Here is a 23,498-nt window from a genome sequence, read left to right as displayed (position 1 = left end):
TTAGCAGGACCTCTGCTGAAGTGTCGAATACATTGTGAAAGGGCGAATAAAAATAGGTATAACCTCCGTCTTTATGCACAGAGTATGGAAAAGTGTTAAAGGATAATGATTAGTTATTCATCCTCACTATGGGCATAATAAAAGGAAAGAAATCTGTAAGAAATTTTTAGTTGATAATTGGAAAGATTTCTCAGCAATGATCATTGCCTAATGCAATGCTAGGTTGGGCTATTAATGCAGGTTGTGGAACATTTTTAGACAAGAAAAGAGGTGAAGATATGGGGGTATGTGACTATTAATGTCCCTAGCCTGAGTGTGTGAGTGTATGTATGTGTACATGTATTTTAAGACTGTATTTTGAGAGACTGCTTAATTCTTTTTATAAAATATGGGGGTGGGGAGGAAGTTCAAGGATGGATTGCTGATCTTTTTTGTTTATTTCTTTAACTTTTCTGACTCTATAAGTCTAGGAAATTATTTTAATGTTAAAATTTGCTATTCCTAGCATCAAAATTGTATCCAAAGCAATTAAGTGAAGATGGAAAAATAAGTTGCCCAATGTGTATATGTACATATTGTGAGATGTCTCCAGATTTTAAGGAAGGCTAAGACATCGTTTGTCTATGTCAGTTAGAAGCCCAAAGTCATTTAAGCCTGCTGGTTCATAACTGATAGAAATAAAGGGTCTCCAGCTGATAGTGACTTGATCTCTCAGAAGTATATATCTCTTCCAGAAGCACATAGATTTTAAAAGAGAAGTTGGTGAATAAGGCAATTCTTAACCCAAAAGATAGGAGTTCTAAGATTTCAAGAGTGGGACCAGAAGGCATGGGGAAGACATAATAATAGCAGAAGTACTTTCAACCATACCATATAGGAGACCTCCCATAATAAAGGTGGACATAGGAACAAGAGACAGTAAAATAGTAAATTGATAAAGTGACTAAGAGAAAATGGGAAAAGTGAAAGAAATCACAAAAGGATAAGAAAGCTGAGCAGAGAGAGAGAATCTGGTTATGAGTGAGACATGAAGATGCAGAAGGAATGAAAAAGAGACAGAGGCCTGGGCACGGTGGCTCACACCTGTAATCCCAGCACTTTGGGAGGCCGAGGCGGGTGGATCACCTGAGGTCAGGAGTTCAAGACCAGACTAGTCAACACGGCAAAACCCCATCTCTACTAAAAATACAAAAATTAGCTGGGTATGGTGGTGGGTACCTGTAATCTCAGCTACTTGGGAGGCTGAGGCAGGAGAATTGCTTGAACCCGGGAAGTGGAGGTTTCAGTGAGCCACGATCATGCCATTACATTCCAGCCTGGGCAACAAGAGTGAAACTCTGTCTCAGAGAGAGAGAGAGAGAGAGAGAGAGAGAGAGAGAGAGAGAGAGAGAACCCTCAAAACTATGCCCTGGTTCTAAAGTAGCCAAAGGAAGTGTCTACACATTGCTAAAGAACCAATCAATTAAGTGTAAAACTTAATTAAAATTGTTGTTTTGCATTTTGCAGACTTAGTTGTAGCTACCTTTTTTTAAAACAACTTATTTTCATCTCCCCTTCTTCCCTCCTCATCTCTTTTACCCACTTCTCATTGTATGTATGTATGTATGTGTGTATGTATGTATGTATGTATCCATCCATCCACCTATCATCTAGCTATTTCTGTGTATTTAATTTGATTCTTTTATCAAATCCTCCAAGATGTAACAGGTTAAAGTTGATTGTAGTCATAATATTAAAAGCTCTTAAATAATTTGAATGTGAACCCAAAATTAGATCAGTGTTTCTCTAGTGTGATTCAAACCTTGAACAAGTTATACTATTATTAAAATGTAGATCAATTGGTTAAGAATCTTTGCAGATGGTTATGGTGATAATCTGTATGCTAGACTCTCTATTTTAAACACGTTTACATGATGAGTTTTATGCACTTTAACATTTGATAAGTGTTACTATAGAGTGAATATATAGAAACCTGGAAATGAGAAACTTTTCTGATTTTAGACATACGGGCTTTTTGGAATACTGATGTGAGTGTTGAGGTCAGAAAAATGAATCTCGGTTGTAGTGGAGGAGGACCTCTGAAGACTGCTCTCAGTAGGTAGACAACAAGTTAAGATGAATGTGTAGCTGTTTTCTACATTCTTGTTACTGCTATAAAAATAATTGAAATGCAGAATGCTTAACTTCATTCAGCTGTAAACCTTGTAAGAACGTCAATAAAAATTTAAAAATTCGATTCCTGTTCTTTCATTTTTCTAGTTTCCCTGGGTGTCTCTCATCACCCTGCCTAATCCTTTCTCTACAAAAGTTTTCTTCTTGAAACTTGAACTCTACTTTTATTACTTTTTCCATTATGCAAAAGATAACTTAAAAAACTGTATAAAAGGTTTATGCATTTATGTTACAGTTTTGACAGTTGTGGATAAAAGTGAAATTGGTTATTCCTACCTCAATGAAACTATTTTGTTGATACTTCAAAGATAATTTTTATGTGATTCACACTAGAGACAAGTTTGATTATTGATTTCTATAATAGAACATAATTATTTTTGGGGGAAACATTTACATTTGCCTAAGAAAAGGCTGTTTTTCATCTAAGCCTTTAAAATGGCTGAAATTTATCACATTTTAAAAGTTTGGGGTCTGACCAGGTGATACAGTAATGACCAACTATTTCTTCCATAAGCTTACTAGTAAATGAAGAAGGCATTTTTGGTAAATGGTATAATCTCTTGCATTAGACTGATTAGAGTTTTTCTTTTTTAAATTTCTTTAAAGTGACAAGTGTAAAAATAGACTACTGAGGACTAAATTATTTCTATTCAGAATGATTTTATTTGCTCATAACTATTCTAGATGAAAGTGAAAAACTTCAAGTATACATGGAGTTTGATGCAATATGAAATGTATGAGTGTGGTATTTTAGCTATCTAGTGAAATATAAGGTCATTACTTTGGAAGAAAAATTTCATATCCTTATAGGTCCCCATGATAGTCTTTTGCGCCAATGAAAGAATATAAAACATTAGCTCAGTCTCTTGGTTTATAATCTGTGAAGTTTTGAGTATATCGTTAGAGTTTTGAAAACAAGGAAACATGAATTATAAAGAAACCTTATGAGTTGTGGTTGAATGCAAAAATTAGTTCATTTGGGGGAAATATATTGGCTCAATCCTATAGGCTAATTATCCAAATCTTGTTAAGATTGGATATATTTCCATCACAGATTTCTTTATTTCTAGTTGACTTAGGATAGTTTAATACTGGTAACAATTAAAAAAAAAGAGAGAATTAAAATAATTAGCAGAATACTTCAAGTGAGAAAGTGATTCTCCTTAAATATTAAGTTTAATGAGGCTAAAAATGTTCTTTTGGGTAACCTCTGAGCCAGTCTTCCCTGACTCACCTGTGAACCAAATTTAGTACCTAACGCAAATATATATATATATATATATTTTTTTTTTTTTTTGAAAAAAAAGAAAAGAAAAGAAAGGAGGCCTCTATAAGGGATAGTGGACAGAGCAGTAGAAGAAAACTGACTTTCTAGTTGGTGGACAACTTCCTATGTCCGCTAGCTTCCCTGTCTCCAGGCTGTGAGACAGGTTACTCACACATTCCGAGAGTTCTCCTGCACAGGTGGAATGGAGGTAAAAGGGTTTCATGGATCTCCTGCGAACCATTACATGATTGTTTCTTGTCACCAAGGTTCATCCTTGTGCTTCTATCATTTTCTCCTCTAGTTTATTAATATTGGGGTGTTCTCACTATTGCAACTTCCAAAGCTTTTATATAAGATACAGGGCTTAATTCTCATTTTTTTTTAAATGTAAAAGGATGTTAAATTGGAGGTTTTAAAAGAGAAACCCAGATATCAAATATCAATGTGAATCATGAAACAGATGACACTGTAGGAAGTTTAAGCAAGACCAGCCTGGGCAACAAAGTGAGACCCCCATCTCTACAAAACAATTAAAACAGATAAAGTGGATTTTAAAAAATTGCAAAGTATCTCTCTTACCATGGGGTGTATCTTCCTTCATTTTAAATAAGAGGGGGGAATTCGGGAAGCTTAATATGGATATCTGGTGACAACTGGACTGAAGGGGACACTGAGCTCAGACTACACATCTACAGGTTGTGAAGGCCACATCCGAGGAAATGTTATCCCAGACTGGAGTATGTCAGACTCAAGGGAGCTTAAGTAGGGCTGCTCGTGATGCTGCCTAATAGGGTGATCTATAGGGCATTCAAGAGAAGGTAGAAGTGACTGCAAAATTTATAGACGCTTAGGAAGGAGTAAAAACCACTGGGAAGGAGTGAATTTGTTTGTGTCAAGGAGCTGCATGTGAGAGTCCACACTAATGCTGGACATCTCTGAGGAACTCCAAAATTCACCGCGTCAGATAAAGCCAGCTGTAAATATCTGCTGGATCAAGAGTGTGGGAAATCAGTTCAGGGCTATGTAATCAAAAAGCACTGAGGCAACTGTGGGACCTGACTGAGTTTTTGCCAAAGGGAGAGGAAAAACTACCCCCAGATAATACACTTAGAGGGCATTTGAGGTGAAAGCATAATGTGTTCTGATTATATCCCATGAATTCTACTTGGTAAGATACTATGTGCATAAGTCCCAAGGCCTCCTTAAATAACTAAAGATTAATAATTATTGTTGGCTCAATTGGTGTAATTTTAATAAGGAAACAATGGTTAGTAAAATTGGAAATTAAAAGTCTTAATTTTCAATCAGTACATTTCTTTATCTACTTCATGTAACAAAGTATTACATTCTAAACACAAACACTTATAATATGACTTTTTTCAAGATTAGATAATCACGAATCACTGGGATGTTGTCACATGGTACATTCTTGTTTAATTATGCATAATCAAGTTTTCCTTTATTTTATTATAGTGTGGTTTAATATCTCATAGATACTTATAAGAAGAATTATTTTCTAATCTCCCAAGACCTTGCAGTAGTAGCACTGAGGGAAGCTAAGGGAAGCCAGTAGACCTAGAAGTCACTACCAAGTTCCCCTCCATGTGATTTGTTGAATTCCAGGTGGGTACCCTAACTTTTGGACCATACTCTGAGATTGGCATCTTAAAAGGCCAAGATGGTAGTGGCTATCCTTGTGCCTGGTATAGACTTTGGTTTTGCTATTTTATATCAATTATTTTAGACAATTAAATATTGCAAGATATGCAATCTTAAAAAAGGAAAGTAGTCTCTCTCTATCCATGATTTTGCTTTTCCTGGTTATAGTTACCCATGGTCAAACATGATCTGAAAATGTTAAGTGGAAAATTCCGGAAATAATACATTTTAACTCATATGCCATTCTGAGTAGTATGTTGAAATTTCACATGTCACATTCTGTCTGCCTGAGACATGAATCATCTTTTTGTCCAGCATATCCATGCTGTGTATGCTAAACATCAATTAGTCTCCTAGTGGCCTTCTCAGTTATCAAATTGACTGTTGTGATATTATAGTGCTTGCGTTTGACAGAGCAGAAGCACCATCGCCTTGGACAAACACCGCCTCTTTAAGTTCCAGCTCCCTTTCTAGTGTCATGCATTTCAAGGAAATCACTTCTCTTATTGCAAGCAACCAGAAAGAGCAGACAAGAAAACACAGATAAGACAGCTGGGGCACAGAGGGAGATGGGGGGAAAGTCTCTTGAGTAACTGCCAAACTTCACCCTCATACAATGGGCCCAAGTAAAACAGTCAGCCTTAATAAGCACATTCTCTCCCTTCAGGTGCACTAAGATAGGGAGGCTAAAAGCAGACTAAGGGATGTGTCTGCAGCTGCAGAAAGATGTATGGGAACAGACACACAACTCTCTCTCCCAGATAAGCACAACAAAGAGAACAGAAGCAGTCCAAGCCTCTGCTAAACTCTCCCACCCTGAATCCTTAAAAACTCTTAATCTGTAAGAGAATGTGGCTCTGACCTAACTCAGCTAGCCACCCCTCTCAGGTTTATTTAAAATGATCCTGTCCCTGTTGACTGAAAAGCCACTCTTCGTGTTTCTCTCCTCTTTCTTTAATTTTTACAGTCTTCAAGTAACCCTTATTTTACTAAATCGTTCTATTTTGTTATTAGTTATTGTTGTTAATGTCTTACTTTGCCTAATTTACTAACTAAACTTTATTGTAGATAGGTATGTTTAAGAAAAAACATGGCATATAGAGGGTTTGGTACTATCTGAATTTTCAGGCATCCACTGGGGGTCTTGGAATGTATCCCCTGTGGATAAATGGGGACTACTGTATTCTATTTAGATATCTGAGAATAAACTGACTGCAGGTAGTTTTTTGTAACTACTCCACCTTGCTCTATTTTCAGTTTTGTCATTTCTGTTGCAATGGGCAGAAACACCTATTATGGATGCTACTAATACCATTCTCTCTTATTATCGTCATCTTTCTTAGACTTCTTGGTGTCCCTCATTCATATGGTGGACATTGGTGTCCCTCATTCATATGGCGGACATTGGTGTCCCTCATTCATATGGCGTTTTTCCATTTGAATTCTCCAAAGTTTATTTTTAAATTTTTATCGTGATACAGTTCATGCTCTACCCAGGTCCTCTTTAACTGCCAGTGCACTCAACTCAACAAATGCTGTTGATGTTTGCTGCCAGTGCCTCACAACTGAACAAATATTCTCTAAATATTTGTCTTAATAAGGAGCCACCTCACCTGGGAGCCATGACCTGCTTTCTTCCCAGTGCAGCCTGCAGCTAACATTTCTTTGATGGGAGAGGGGCTCTAAAAGGTTGGCCTCCTTGCTTCAGGTAGAGCTGACTCTGTAATATCTTGCAGATTCAGAGATCCTCATGAAGCTAGGCTTTGTCTAAGACCACATACTTGCATAGTTTTTTTCCTGCATTACCTTTTCCTCACTCCTGTTCCTCACTCCCCATCTCCTGACAGCACTCCTTCAATAAATAACTTGAACAAGAATTTCCATCTCAGACACTGTTTCTAGGGAACCCAACATAAGGTGATCATTTTGATCTCTTCTTAAAGCTTTGTCTGGGCAATCCCATGCTTCAACGAAAGCTAATTTGCTGACTTGCAAACTCTGCATCTAGTATTGTCTCCAGTGAAGGGTGTCCAGGTTCTTGGCATCTTGAACAAAGAATTGGACGAAACACACAAACACAGCAAGGAAGGAATGAAGAGATTTATTGAAAATGAAAGTACCCTCTACAATGTGGGAGCAGGCTCAAGCATAGGGGCTCAAGGGCCCCGTTTCAGAATTTTGGGGAGTTTAAGTACCCTCTAGAGATTCCCTTGGTTATTTGGGATATGCAGTAAATGTAAATGAAGAGGATGAAGTAAAGTAACAAACTTACTTACTTGGCCTACACCCTATGGAGAAGATATTTTCCTGTCATAGCTGAAGTGTGAATTGGCCTTATGTTTCCTACCTGTAGACCCTATTTGCCTGCCTTGATATGTCTTATCTAAATTTCAGACTGGGAAGTACATTTGTCTACTTTTTGAGGATTTTTCAAATTTGGAACTGCCTCCTATCTCTGGACAAGGTTGTATTTTGATTCTTTAAATTGTATTGATTTAGAAATTTCAGAATCATAAATTATTAATTATCAAATTCAGTAGTCTTGTGAATATAACATCCTATGGCATATAAAGATTGCAGGCCGGGCGCAGTGGCTCACGCCTATAATCCCAGCACTTTGGGAGGCGAGGCAGGCATATCACCTGAGGTCAGGAGTTTGAGACCAGCCTGGCCAACACAGTGAAACCCTGTCTCTACTAAAAATACCAAAAGTAGCTGGGTGTGGTGGCACATGCCTGTAATCCCAGCTACTTGGGAGGCTGAGGCAGGAGAATCACTTGAACCTGGGAGGCGGAGGTTGCTGTGAGTAGAGATTGTGCCACTGCACTCCAGCCTGGGCAACAGAGCAAGACTCTGTCTCACACACACACACACACACAAAAGATTTCAGTGACATAAATGACAAAATTGGATTGTGTGTAGCTCCTGTTGTGGTAGCTTTAGCTCTATTTGCCTATCAGTGTTCAAGAAAATGAAAGTGCTACTTTTATAGGGAATACCCTGATTCCATTCAAATTTAAAAAAACAGAAATGAGAAGTCAGAGATAAATTCTGGTGTACATACCTCTATTACTGTACTGATTGCATTTCAATTGTTTGTTTTCTTGTTTACATGCTCTCTACCCCTTAAGGACTTGAATTGCATTTTGTTCATCTTTTCTTGACGAAATCATAGGTACAATAAATGTTGGTTTTTAAATGAATGTAAAAATAGAGAAAATAAGGCAGAAAAGAGAGTAAGGTTTCACATGGTAGAGAAGAACCTTTGACCATCAGTTCTTGATTTATTGCCTTTCAGCTTTGCATGCACCCTTCAATATATTCTCTGTGATAAACAATAAAATTTCTTCATGTATTTTCTTCTGTGAAGTGAATTGGATGTTAAACTCTCAGTAGAGAATACTGAACAGATATGGGCAGAGGAAAAGGCTCTCTTGAAGATTCCTATACAGACCATGGTTTGGTGGTGTGGGTGTGAGGATGTCTGGTGGCTCCTACCCTAGCCATGGACCCAAAACAAGATTCTCCTTTGACCTTTCAGCCTCAACCTTGCTATAATCTTTCCATAGCCCTCTTGACACAAAAACCTGGGCTCCTACATGCACTTCAGAGAAGGCGGCTCTGAAGGCCTTTTGCTTTAACCAGCAACCAGACTTGCATTGTGCACCTGTGCCACGAATTACTGATCACCTCCTCCTTAGCATGCACTCCGACAGATGCCTATTTTTTTCCCAGCAACTCCAGACCAGCTCAGGCATGATTGAAACAATGGATTTCTCTGCTATCCAGCTGGCAAACCATGCTTTCTCCAACGAAGTCTGAATGCCTTCCAAGTTTGTCCTCCATTGGGTATTCTTGCAGAGCCCTAGGGTGCCATATACAATTTCCTTATATCTTATAGATACTCATTTATTATAGATAATAATTATTTATAGTAACCTTCCCCCATTTAACTTACCATGTGTTTTCTGTCTCCTGATTGTACTCGGACTGCTACAGTTTCTGTGCTACAAAATATCTTCTGAAGTTTGGCATAAGGGGCATACTTAACACTGGACATTTACATTAGTTTTATAGAAAAACATATTGGAACCCAAGAAAGTTATAAGTTCTTTCATTATTTGATTTTTGTCAGGAAATTTTGTGTTTATTTTTACCCCTATTAGTATTCTGGATTAGATAAATATAAATAAATTGTTTTGCTTCAGACTTATCATAATATTAGTTTTGAGCTGTGAGCCTTATACACATTGCTTACAAGTAAATGGGCATATGGAATCCATTAGGGCAAAACTAAAGATATTTCTCCTATTTGGAAAGATTATTTTGGGATATTAGGAAAATGTATTAGAAATAAGGAGACTATCAAAATTAGATGGAGGTTAATATCGAGCATGAATGAGTGAGAATATAAACATTTCATGGTTGCAGGCGCCATGAAGATATTGAAGGGGGTCATTGAGCATGCTATGAATCTGTCAGATTTGACTATTCTAGTTTTTAAAAGTTTTAATTGACACATTGTAATGTACATATTTAAGGGATACGATTTGATGTTTTGATATATGTATATGTTTTATAATGGTCAAATCAGGGTAGTTAGCATATGTATCACCTCCAACCTTTATTATTTCTTTGTGGTGAGAACATTAAAAATCCTCTCTTGTAAGTAATTTGTAATAGACAACACCTTACTGCTACCCATAGTTACACTGCTGTGCACTAGAACAACATGATTTATTCCTCTTATCTAATTGTAACCTCTTAACTGTTGACCAACCTCTCTCTATCCTCCTCCTTTTTTTCTGATTCTACATGACTGAGATCATGTGGCATTTGTCTTTCTGTGTCTGGCTTATTTCACTTAACATGATGTCCTCCAAGTTCATCCATGTTGTCACGAATGACAGAATTTTATTCATTTTTTTATGGCTGAATAGAATTCCATTTTGTAGATATAACACATTTATTCATTCATACTTTGTTGGACACTTAGGTTGATTCTCTGTCTTAGCTAGTGCTGCAATTGTACTCAGACTGCTACAGTTTCTGTACTACAAAATATCTTCTGAAGTTTGGCATAAGGGGCATACTTAACACTGGACATTTACATTAGTTTTATAGCAAAATATATTGTAGCCTAAGATATTGCAGGGAATGGAGATATCTGACTGTCATACTGAATTCATTTCCTTTGGATATATACCCAGTAGTGGGATTGCTAGATAATATGGTAGTTTTAGTTTTTGGAGAAACATCCACATAGTTTTCCACAATGCCTGTACTAAATTATCTCACCAAAAGTGTGTAAGTGTTCCTTTTTCTTCACATCCTCTCCAACAGTTGTTTTCTTTTATCCTTTTTGGTAATAGCCATTTTAACTGGAGTATGGTGTTATCTCATTGTAGTTTTGATTTGCATTTTCCAACGATTAGTGATATTGAGTATGATTTTTTTCATACAGCTATTGGCTATTAGTATGTCTTCTTTGAAGAAATGTCTCATAAAGTATTTCAACCATTTTTTAATGAGTTTTCTTTCTGACTGTTCAACTGTTTAAATTCCTTATATATTTTGGAAACTCACCCCTTTTCAGACGTACAGTTTGCAAATATTTTCTTATATTCTGTAGATTGTTTCTACTGGTAATTGTTTCCTTTGCTGGCAAAAGCTTTTTTCATTTGATATAATTCCATTTGTTTGTTTTTGCTTTTGTTGCCTGTGCATTAGAGTTCTTATTTCAAAATCCTTGCCCAGCCCAATGTCATGAAGCATTTCTCCTATTTTTCTTCTAATAGTTTCATAGTTTCTGGCTTTACATTTAACTCTTTAATCCATTTTGAATTTATTTGTGTATATGGTGACAGGTAGGGGTCTAATCTCACTCTTTTGCATGTGGCTATCCAATTTTCTCAGCACCATTTATGGAAGAATCTGTCTTTTCCCCAGTGTATGTTCTTGCCACATTTGTTGAAAACTAGTTAGCTCTAGGCATGTGAATTTAGTTCTGAGTTTTCTATTATGTTCCATTTGTCTATGTTTCTGTGTTTATGTCAGCACTATGATGTTTTAGTTACAATAGTTATATGGTATATTTTGAAGTTAGGTAGTATGATGGTTCCAGCTTTTTTCTATTTATTAAAGATTGCTTTGGCTATTTGGGGTCTTTGTGGTTCCATATAAATTTTAAGATTGTTTTTCCATTTCTGTGAAGAATGTTATGGGTGTTTTGATAGGGATTGCATTAAATCTGCAGATTGCTTCGGGTAATGTAGTTATTATAACAATACTAATTGTCCCAACACATGAACATGAGATATTTTTCCATTTATTTATGTCTTCTTCAATTTCTTTTAGTATTTTGTAGTTTTTCATGTGAAAATCTTTCACCTTCTTAGTTAACTTTATTCCTAGTTAGATTATTTTTTGTAGCTCTTGTAATTGAATTGTTTTCCTGACTTATTTTTCAGATATTTTATTTTTATCATGGCACCGATTTTTTTGTTTATTTTGTTTCCTGCAACTTTTCTGAATTCCTTTATTAGTTCTAATGCTTTTTTTTGGTGGAGTTATTAGGGTTTTCTACATATAAGATAATGTCACTTGACTTCCTCCTTTCCAAATTGCACGTCTTTTATTTCTTTCTTTTGCCCAATTGCTCTGTCTAGGACTTCCAGTACAATGTTGAATAGCAATGTGGGCATCCTTGTTTTGTTTCTAATCTTAAAGCTTTCAGTTTTTCTACATTCAGTATGGTATTGGCTGTGGGTTTGTCAAATATGGCCCTTATTGTGTTGAGGTATATTTCTTCTATACCCAGTTTGGCGAGAGTTTTTATCATGAAGTGTTATTGGGGTTGTTGAATTTTGTCACACACTTTTTCTGCATCTGTTGCAATGATCATATGGTTTTTGCCTTTCTTTCTGTTAAGGTAATATATAACATCTATTGATCTGTGTATGGTGAACCATCCTTGACTCCCTGGGATGAATCCCACTTGATCATATGAATGATCTTTCTAATGTGCTATTAAATATGGCTGTTAATATCTTGCTGAGAATTTTTGCATGTATGTTTTATCAAGGATATCCACCTGTAGTTTTATTTCTTTGTTATGGCTTTGTCTGGTTTTGGAATCAGGGTAATGCTATTCTTACAAAGTGAGTTTGGAATAATTTCTTCCTCTTCAGTTTTCTGAAATAGTTGGAGGAGAATTGCTGAGTTCTTTAAAGGTTATGAAGAATTTAGTAGTAAAGACATCAGGCCCAGGGTTTTTCTGCGAAGGGTGACTTTTTGTTACTGATTCAATCTCCTTACTTGTTATTGGTCTGTGCATATTTTCTATTTCTTCATAATTTAATTTTGGTAGGCTGTGTGTGTTCGGGAATTAATTCATTTCTTCTACATTATCAAATTTGTTGGTGTATAGTTTTTCATAACAGTATCTTATGATCCTTTGTATTTCTGTCATATCAGTTCTAATGTGTCCTTTTTCATCTCTGATTTTATTTCTTTGCACCTTCTTTCTTTTTTTCATCTGGATAAAAATTTATTCTTTTTATCTTTTCAAAAAGTCAACTCTTTATTTCATTGATCTTTTGAATTTTTTAAGTCTCTATTTTATTTATGTCTTCTCTGAGCTTCCTTGTTTATTTCCTTTTACCATTTTGGGTCTAGTTTGTTCTTGTTTTTCTAGTTCCTTGAAGTACATCATTAGTTTTTTTTATTATAATTTTTTATATGTAGGCATTTATTGGTATAAACTTTCTTTTTACAACTGAATTTGCTGTGTCCCGTAAGTTTTGGTATGTTGCGTTTTCATTTCACTTCTCTAGGAAGTTTTAAATTTCTCCTATAATTCCTTTATTGATCCATTGCTTATTAAAGAGCATGTTGTTCAATTTTAATGTATTTGCAAAGTTTTTGCAATTTATCTTGTTGATTTCCAGACGTAAATGGTTTTACTCAGAAAAGAGGAAATTGTGTTAGTCCATTTTCACACTGCTATAAAAGAACTACTTGAGACTGAGTAATTTATGAAGAAAAGAAGTTTAATTGACTCACAGTTCCACAGGCTTAATGAGAAGCCTGACTGAGAGGCCTCAGGAAACTTACAGTCATCATAGAAGGTGAAGAGGAAGCTGGGGCCTTCTTCACGTGGTGGCAGCAGAGAGAGAGACAGTGTGAAGGGGGAAGTGCCACATACATTCAAACAATCAGATCTCATGAGAACTCACTGTGATGAGAACAGCAAGGGGGAAGTCCACTTCCATGAGTCAGTCACCGTCCACCAGGCCCCTACCCTGACATGGGGATTACAATTTGAGATGAGATGTGGGTTTGGACACAGAGCCAAATCATATCAGAGATGATCTCTATCTTCTTAATTTGTTAACAGTTGTTTTGTGACCTAACATGTGATCTTTATAGGAGGACATTTCTTGTGAAGTTGAGAAGAATGTGTATTCTGTAGCTGTTGGACGGAATGTTCTGTAAATGTCTATTAGGTCCCTTTGATCTATGGTGCAGTGTAAGTCCAATCTTTCTTTGTTGATTTTCTGTCTGGATGATCTGTCCATTATTTAAATGGGCTGGCATATGCTTCAGTTAGGGAGAAAACAGTTCTGAGGCACTAAGCTGAACATAATGCCTTACATTTGCAGTACTAAGAATATTTGCTTTACATATTTGCATGCTCCAGTGTTGGGTGCATATATATTTGCATTTGTTATATCCTCTTATTAAATCAATCCTTATGTAATTATGAAATGACTCTGCCTATTTTTACAGTATTTTAGTTAAAATTCATTTTATCTGTTACGGTCACTCCTGCTCAGTTTTGGTTTCATGTATGAGGAATGTTTTTTTTCCATCTCTTCACTTTCACTGTTTGTTTTTAAGAATGAAGTGAGTTTCTTGTAGGCAGCGTGTAGTTGGGTATTTAAAAAAATTATTTAGCCACTCTCTACCTTTTTTTTTTTTTTTTGAGATGGAGTCTAGCTCTGTTGCCCAGGCTGGAGTGCAGTTGCATGATCTCAGCTCACTGCAACCTCTGCCTCTGGGGTTCAAATGATTCTCCGGCTTAGCCTCCTGAGTAGCTGGGATTACGGGTGCCTGCCACTACATCCAGCTAATTTTTGTATTTTTAGTAGAGATGGGGTTTCTCTGTGTTGGCCAGGCTGATCTCGACCTCCTGACCTCGTGATCCACCCACCTCGGCCTCCCAAAGTGCTGGGATTACAAGCATGAGCCACTGTGCCTGGCCTCTCTAACTTTCAATTGGTGAATTTAATTCAGTTTCATTTAGAAATATATTGGTAGGTAAAGACTTCTCTGACTTTATTGTTTTCTGGTTGTTTTAAAATCCGTTGTTATTTTATCTCTCCGTTGTTTACCTCTGGTTTGTAGGTTTTCTGTGATGCTACACTTTTTCTTTCTCTTTCTGATTTGTGCATCAGTTATAATTTTTTTATTTGTAGTTACCATGGACTAACATAGTCTTGTAATTATAACAGGTGATTTACACTGATAACAACTTGACTTTGGTTGCATGAAAACACCTTAGAATTTTTCCTCTGCCCCACAGTTTATATTTTTGTTGCCCTAAAATTTTTAAATTTACATTTTTATCTGCTAGCTATTTTTTTTAATATTGTCTCTTTAGCCTTTCATACTAGTAAATAGGAAGATTTATAAAGCATCTTTATAATACTGGAATATTCTCAGTTTGAATATGAATTTTCCTCTACTGGTGAGTTTTGTACCTTCATATATTTTCATGATAGTAATTGTTGTTTTACTTACAGTTGTAGAACTCCCTTAAGCATTTCATTCTTGCTTTTCTTTTCTTTTTTTCTTTTTGAGACAGGGTCTCACTGTGCCACCCAGGAGTGTACAGTGGAGTGCAGTGGTGTGTGATCATGGCTTATTGCAGACTCGACCTCCTGAACTCAGGCAATCCTTCCACCTCTGCCTAATGAGTAGCTGAAACTGCAGCCACATGCCACTATGACCAGATTATTATTATTATTATTATTATTTGTAGATACAGGGTCTCACTCTGTTTTCCAAGCTGGTCTTGAACTCCTGGTTTTCAGGAATCCTTCCACTTTGGCCTCCCAAAGTCCTCGAATTATAAGCATGAGCCACCATGCCTGGCCCCTTAAGCATTTCTTGTAAGGCCAGTCTAGTGGTGATGAATTCCCTCAGCTTTTGCTTATCTGTGAAGGCCTTTATTTTCTTCTTATTTTGGAAGGATGGTTTTGCTGAATACGGTATTAGTAGTTGACAATTATGTCTCTCAACAATTTGAATGTATCATCCCATTCTCTCCTGGCTTATAAGTCTTCTGCTGAGAAATCTTCTGATAGTCTAATGGTGATTCCCTTATATGTAACTTGACAGTTTTGTCTTGCAGCATTTGAAATTCTCTATTTTTGAAAGTTTAATTATCATGTGCCTTGAAAAGGGTTGAGTCTAACTGAGGACTTTTGGGTTTCTCAGATCTGGATATTCATATCTATTACAAGATTAGGAAGTTTTAAGCTATTATTTTATTAAATGGGTTTTCTGTGCCTTTTTTTTCATCTCTTCTTCCCCTGGAACTCCTGTAATGTGAACATATGTTCGCTAAATGGTGTGCCCAAAGTCCCATAAGCTTTCTTTATTCTTTTTTATTCTTATTTCTTCTTTTCCCCTCTGACTGGGTTATTTCAAAAGAGCTGTCTTCAAGTTCAGAAATTCTTTTTTCTGCTTGATCTAGTTTGTTGTTGAAGGTCTTAATTGTATTACTGTATTTTTAATTCACTTTTTGAATTCCTCAGCTGTAATATTTTTGTTTGCTTTTTTTCTTATTTCTTTCTATTGAATTTCTCATTCAGATCATGAATTGCTTTTCTGATTTCATTGAATTGTTTGTCAGTATTCTCTTGTATCTTGCTAAGTTTCCTGAAGGTAATTATTTTGAATTTCTCTTCAGGCATTTTGTAAATATCCTTTGTGGGGGTTTTACTACTCATGTATTATTGTGTTCCTTTGGGGGTGTCATGTTTCCTGGATTTTTTTGTTTGTTTCTCGTATCTACTGATATGATATCTACTGATATCTATACATCTAGTGGAACAGGTTGCTTTTTCCAGTTTTATGAAATGATTTTGTAGGGGGAAAGTTCTTTTTTTTTTTTTTTTTTTTTATCTGTAGAGCATCCTGGGTATCAATTGGGTATAGTGCATTGGCTTTGTGTCTGTGTGGACTCAGTAGTGTGGTCTCTGTGTAGTTTCTTCAACTGTATTTCTCATTGGCCGATATTTGTGTTTGCCTCAGTGCCTTAGCTGTGGGAGTTTCTGATAGCCAGGGTGCATTTTTGCCGGGGGAAGGGGTGCCAAGCTGGTTGCAGGGCCAGACACATGCAGGCATGGTTGGCCGGCCAGCAGTGTGGCAGTCTCTCCCAGAACTGGGTTACTAACAGACTGGGTATCAGGGTGGGCACAGATGTGGCAGGCCATTGTTAGTGTGGTGGACCCTCTGGCAAAGCAGGGCTCTACTGAAGTGACTGTTAAACCATCCGCAGGCTCTCACATGTACTATAAACTGCCTGGCTGCCTGACGGGGGCACATGTGGGAGCAGTAACCTGGCTGGTAGTTTGGTGGTGTCCCTGCTGTGCAAGTCTGCTTATTACCCAGAGGAGCTAGTTGACATATGGCTTCAAACACTGGGGTTTTAATCATTTGTCCAGCCTATAATCCTAGTACCCAGGGTCATGGTGTTTCAGGCATGCATGTGAACATGAAAGAATGATATTGGGACCTAGGCAATGGATAAAGGCAATGTCTTCTGGCCCCCAGGGTAGAACACACTCTAGCAGTGGGTCTGGTGTTAAGATGGTGCTATGTAGTAGCAGTTTACATCACAAGAGTAGGGGATTCACAATGTGGGTTCCTATTCCAGAGCAATGCAGCTGTGCCAACTTCTAGCAACTCTCCAAAGTGAGTTTGGGACCTGTGAGGGCTAGGGGATTCTTCTATAGAAAGGACCACTGGCATCTGTGATGATAATGGGACTCCTGGGTGTGTTCAACTTTTCTTTTACCTGTAAGAAGAAATCCCGCCATCTCCAAGCTTATCCTGGTGGGGGAGACATTGTAAAGTGGCAGGGTAACTTGTACTCCTCTCTCTGGTGCTATCCTAAGTGTTTGTGGTCCACAGGATTTTTACCACTCCCTGCTGTTCTCTAGGGTACTTCATTAGTCACTCAACTCAAAATATAATTTTTTTCTTATTGTTTTGGTCCCTTTTTGTTGAGGTGGGGAAAGCCGGATAACTCTAGTTGGCATTTTACTGATGCCACTCCATGACTTTTCGATTACAGTTTTTGCCAACTACAAAAATCAGTCTTCATCTGAGTGTTCCCTTTCAGTTCCTAAGTGTTGCACCAGACAGAATACTAACTCTAACTGATTTTAAAAGTATGGGGGATTTATTGGCTTATATAACTTGAAAATCCAGAGGATAGTTTCATTTTAAGTGTGGCCTGGTTATAGGCTCAAACAATGTGATCAGGATTTCATTCTCCTCTTTATTTCTTATCTTTTTCCCTGTTGGTTTCATTGTTACTCTTCAGGGGTGGGAAAAGGAAGTTGTCACATAGAAGTTTTAAGCCTACATTTTCCTGGGTTAAAATCCCACAGAAGTGAAAGCATCTTTTTCTGAGTATTCTGATCAAATCCTTGCCTATGTTCTGATTGGAACAACCTGGGTGCATGTTTAACCTCGAACTAAAGAACTAGCAGGGCATGGGTTTCTGCCCCCCTTTTGAGGTTGGATTACCACTGGAACCAGATAGATTGAGGATCAGTTGGGTGTCATTATCTAAAGAAATTCAGCGTGTGGTACCCTAAATAAGGCCAATAAAAACTTGGTGGGAAATATACCAAATGTGCATTGAACTAAGCATATCCTAGATGAGTCTGAGTGATTCTCACTGGCCTCAATGCCGTCAGTCTACACTAGATGAATCTTGCTGCCTTGAATCCAAGTATTCAGTTTGCTCAGCATAAGTACCTGTGTAACCATTGAACCATTCTGACTCTAATCCTTTATGGAAATACATTCAGAATTTGCCTGTTTTTTTTGCTTTTTTGTTTTTTTTTTTTTAAGTTAGGTAGATTACCTGTCAGGTTTACCACGCTTTGAGTAAATATGTTGGTTGTGGGCATCTGCTTTTCCATAGTTATCTTACCTGCTAAAGCATCTGTGCATTTTTAAAATCACTTCTTTTTGCTAACTACTTTATTGATTATTCAATGCACCCATTTACAGTGTCTCAAGCTTGATAGTCTAAGATGTTAAAAGCAGAGTGGAAGGTAGATGAATCTCTACTTTCAACTTCATTTTCCTCATTGATGATAAGAAAACTCACATTGAGGGCTTGCTAAATAGTAAGCAGGTTTATAAACAATTTAGATGTATTAACTTATCCTCACACAAAGTGAGGTAGATACTATTCTTATTATTTTACTTGTAAATAATTTGAAGCAGAGAGATATTAGATAATTTTCTCAGGGTCACAAGAATACAATGATGTGAACATTGAATTCTTACCCAGGTAGTTTGATATCAAGATGTGCTTTCCTAACAACTACACAATGCTGCCTCTGATGGACGCTCATACATTTATTCTTGATCATTTCCTCACCTTGCCAGATGTGCCCTGACTATACTGTTAATAGACTTGCATTATTCAGGTGAGTCTTAGTGGCACAGCTTTCTCATGCCAGATATTTTTGCATAGCTGCTGAAACTTTTCATGTACCTTCTAGATACAGAAACAAACTAGGAGTCTTTAGCATATCCTGTGTTCCAAAGCTTGGAATTGAACAGCCAGCTCCCATGTAGAAACATATCCAGCCTGCTGGCTTCCTTTTGCACTTCTTTCTCACATTAAACTTCCCATTGCTTCAGCCGTTCTACCAGCATTTGAGGGAGGTAGAGTCATATAATGGGACAGGGAATCACTTGGGACTCAGATTTGGGTTGCAGTTCTAACCTGGTAGTTGAGATATGTGTGAATTTTGGTGTATTCATCTTCTCTGTGCTTCAATTTTTTCATATGTAATGTGCTGAAAAAAATAGAATTTATGAAACAGAACTTGATTCAGTGTGGCTAAAAAGAAAAGAAACCACATTTCACAAATAATGCTAACGAATAAGGTTTAGGAGGAAATAATTTTGGAAATACAAATAATGTGCTGATGATGAGATAATGATAGGGACAGGAGGCAGGGAAATTCTGGGCACAAGAGAGCTGGTCCTGGCCAAGGGCCCCACCCTCAAGCTGAAAAGCCTAATACTGCGGCCCAAAGTGAGAACATACATCCCTGTTTTCCTGCTTGAATGTTGTCTTTTCTGATACCACCCATAGCCCACCCTGCCCCCATCATGACCCTATAAAAACCCTAGAACTCAGCCAGGAGAGAGGAGAAGCAGCTGGATGACAGAAACTATGGTTGAACATTGGAGAGAAGCAGCTTGACTTCAGAGGGACAGCTTGACAGTGTAGCTTCAGAGATGAGTCTGGCGTAGCCTCAGAGAGGAGTCCGGGGATGACCGGACTCAGAGGAAGATTACCTTTCTGCTCTGTTCTTCCCACTGAGAGCCACTTTCATCAGCAATAAAATCCACCATGTTTACCATCTTCAGTTTATTCACACGACCTCATTCCTCCTGGACACTGCACAAGAACTTGGGTGCCACGAGTGCAGGTGCAAAAGGCTGTCACACTAACCCTCCACCAAGCTGTTACCACTTAAGCTGTCCGTAGACAGAAAAGCTAAATGGGCACTGTAACACTCCTTCTGGGGCTTCAGGGGTCGTGGGCAACCCACTAGATGCTGCTGCAGAGCATGCACGGAGTTTTGCCCCTGCCAGAGCCCAAAAGTGCTTGCCCTCACTTCTGCACCTGCTTACCTGTGCTCCCCATTCCACAAGGGGTAGAACAAGGGGTGTAAAAAAATTTATATTCTGTGATCACAGGTAGTTTCAGAAAAACTCTTAATCCTTGCTTTTCTTCTCCTGTCACACCACCATAACAATAATCATCAACACGGAAGAAGACTTTTGTGACCAAATATGTGGATTTTTTTCCCCACCACCAAGCTAGTAACTAATTCTACAACAGACACTAACTGGGTGTCCTCCAAGTCAGTTTTAACGCTATCTACATGGAAATAGTCTCATATCCTACAGGTTGAGGGTTGAGTCCCCAGGATTACCCTTTAGACACCAGTCACAAGTCCAGGTCTCTGGAACTTCTTTTTCTTTTTTTTTTTTTAAGAGACAGAGTCTCACTCTGTCACCCAGGCTGGAGTGCAGTGGCACAATCATGGCTCGCTGTAACCTCACCTCCTGGGTTCAACAATTCTCCTGCCTCAGCCTCCGAGTAGCTGGGACTACAGGTGCATGCTGCCACAGCTGGCTGATTTTTTGTATTTTAGTTGAGATAAGGTTTCACCTTGTTGCCCATACTGGTCTTGAACTCCTGTGCTCAGGCAATCCACCTGCCTTGGCCTCCCAAAGCGCTAATATTATAGGTGTCAGCCAGCATGCCTGGCCTGGAACTTCTGATTGATGGTCTTCAATTTGGGGTTTCTGTGACCCTCTTTGTGGTTTCAATTAATTTACTGGATTGGCTCACAAAAATCAGGGAACACTTAGGTTTATCATTTATTGTCAAGGATATTACAAAGGATACAGATGAAGAGACTCATAGGATGAGGTATGGGGAAAGGGGCACAGAGCTTCCATGTCCTTCCTGGGCATACCCTCCTCCAGAAACCTCCATATGTTCACCTATCCAGAAGCTTTCTGAACTGTGTCCTCTTGGGTTTTTTTAGAGACTTCACTAAGTAGGTCTAAATAGTTAAACCATTGGCCATTGCTGATCAACTTGACCTTCAGTCCTTACCTTTCTCAGGAGTCTGGGGGTTGGGGCTGAAAGTCCCAACCCTTTAATTATGCCTTTGTTTCAGGTGATCATCCCCATCCTGAAGCTATGAGCCAACATTAGTATGCAAAAAGATAGCACTTTGGAGATTCCAAGGATTTTTAAAATTGTGTAACAGGAAACAGGGATACAGACCAAATAGGTATTTCAAATATCATAGGGGTACACAATCAAAAACGATTACTTCTGTAGGAACAGACATGTGGGGCAAAAAGCCATACTTAACTTTAAATATATATGGACTCTGTCTCTTGATATAACCCTGAGAAGGAATGTAGATGCTTCTTTCTTAAGAAGACAAGACAAATTCTTCTTAAGACATTTAAAATTTCCTGTTTAATTTTTCTGGAACTTAACCTTCATAGGCAAGCACTGGGAAGCCTTATATTTTCATTTAAATTTATCAAATAAATTTCGTTTAGGAAATGACATTTTTCCTTTGAGCTGTAAGTGAACTTACCAGCCTTGGGTAAGCAGAATGGGCTCCAACCTGAGTTTCCCTGAGGGCCTTCAGCAAGCAATAGCAATAACAACATAAAGTACTTCCAGTGGATTCAAATCCAAACATGATACAAGCTTTGTTTCTTTGACAATAGTAATAATTAATAGTGCCTTCCTCAGGAGATTTATTGAGTATATAATGCTCAGCAAGCGCAGTGTTGTTAATGTCAGGCCTCTGAGCCCAAGCTAAGCCATCATATCCCCTGTGACCTGCATGTATACATCTGAACAGCCTGAAGCAACTGAAGATCCACCAAAGAAGTGAAAATAGCCAGTTTCTGCATTAACTGATGACATTCCACCATTGTGATTTGTTCCTGCCGCACCCTAACTGATCAACTGACTTTGTGACAATACACCCTACCCGCCCTTGTGATCATGTGATAATGTACTTTGTGATATTCCTGCCCTTGTGAATGTACTTTACATGATACACCCTCCCCACCCTTGAGAAAGTATTATGTAATATCCTCCCACGCCCTTAAGAAGGTACTTTGTGGCCGGGCGCGGTGGCTCAAGCCTGTAATCCCAGCACTTTGGGAGGCCGAGGCGGGCGGATCACAAGGTCAGGAGATCGAGACCACAGTGAAACCCCGTCTCTACTAAAAATACAAAAAATTAGCCGGGCGCGGTGGCGGGCGCCTGTAGTCCCAGCTACTCAGGAGGCTGAGGCAGGAGAATGGCGGGAACCCGGGAGGCGGAGCTTGCAGTGAGCCGAGATCGCGCCACTGCACTCCAGCCTGGGCAACAGCGTGAGACTCCGTCTCAAAAAAAAAAAAAGAAGGTACTTTGTAATATTCTCTCTGCTCTTGAGAATGTACTTTATAAGATCAGGTATTTTGTAATATTCTTTCTGCTCTTGAGAATGTACTTTGTAAGATCCACCCCTTGCCCACGAAAAATTGCTCCTAACTCCACCTCCTATCCCAAAACCTATAAGAACTAAAGATAATCCCACCACCCTTTGCTGACTCTCTTTTTGGACTCAGCCCGCCTGCACCCAGTTGATTAAAAAGCTTTATTGCCCACACAAAGCCTGTTTGGTGGTCCCTTCACATGGATGCGCATGACAGTTAAATATAATGAACTCCCAGTTCATTATATAATGAACTCTTCAAAGAATCATGTATCAGTGCGTTCAGCTCTCTTATTCTTTGATTCTCCATTTTAAAGTTTAACTTCCTGGTTCTCTCACCTCCCTTGCTTCTAGTTTCAGTAAACAACTTTCCCGCCAGTCCTAATCAGTAGTTCACATCTGTTCCCTGGTTACCTGCTCTGTCCTGACTCATCCTGGTCACCTGCTTTGACCTAAGTCACCCCTGGTCACCTGCCCCGTCCTGACTCATCCCAGTCACCTGCTTTGACCTAAGTCACTCCTAGTCACCTGCTCTGACCTAAATCATCTCTAGTTACCTGTTCCTAACCATCCTTCCCTCCAAACTACTCACCCCACCACTCTGGCTCATACCCCTGCCCTCTTTGAAATAGCCAATCGGAATTAGCTTAGACTGTGCGGTCCAGCCCTAGCCAATAGGGGAACAACACAGCAGCAGGGGCTACCTGCATCAGGAATAAGAACTCCTTCCCCTCAAACCAGAAGAGCACCCACGCTCTGCAAGAGCTCTTCTGCAAAGCCTTCCTTCCAAAATAGGACCTGCCAAGTTCCAGGCAAGCTTCAGTCCCTCAGTCAATTGTGACTGCTTGAGTTTGTCCATTTCAGTTCCCTTCCCCTCCCAGAGCCTCTGCAATACATACTCTTCAAAGAAACTATCTCCAGGAAATGAAATAATGAATCATAAATTTTATTTCAAAATGTAAACGTCACTAAACATGCATACACGTTAAAACAATAAAATTTACAATTTCGTTTAAAAAAAAAAAAAAAAGAACACCTTCCCC

The sequence above is a fragment of the Macaca mulatta genome, chromosome 7 (genome assembly GCF_049350105.2).
Source record: "Macaca mulatta isolate MMU2019108-1 chromosome 7, T2T-MMU8v2.0, whole genome shotgun sequence".
Classification (NCBI taxonomy): Eukaryota; Metazoa; Chordata; class Mammalia; order Primates; family Cercopithecidae; genus Macaca; species Macaca mulatta.
Note: the sequence above shows the minus strand (reverse complement) of the source record.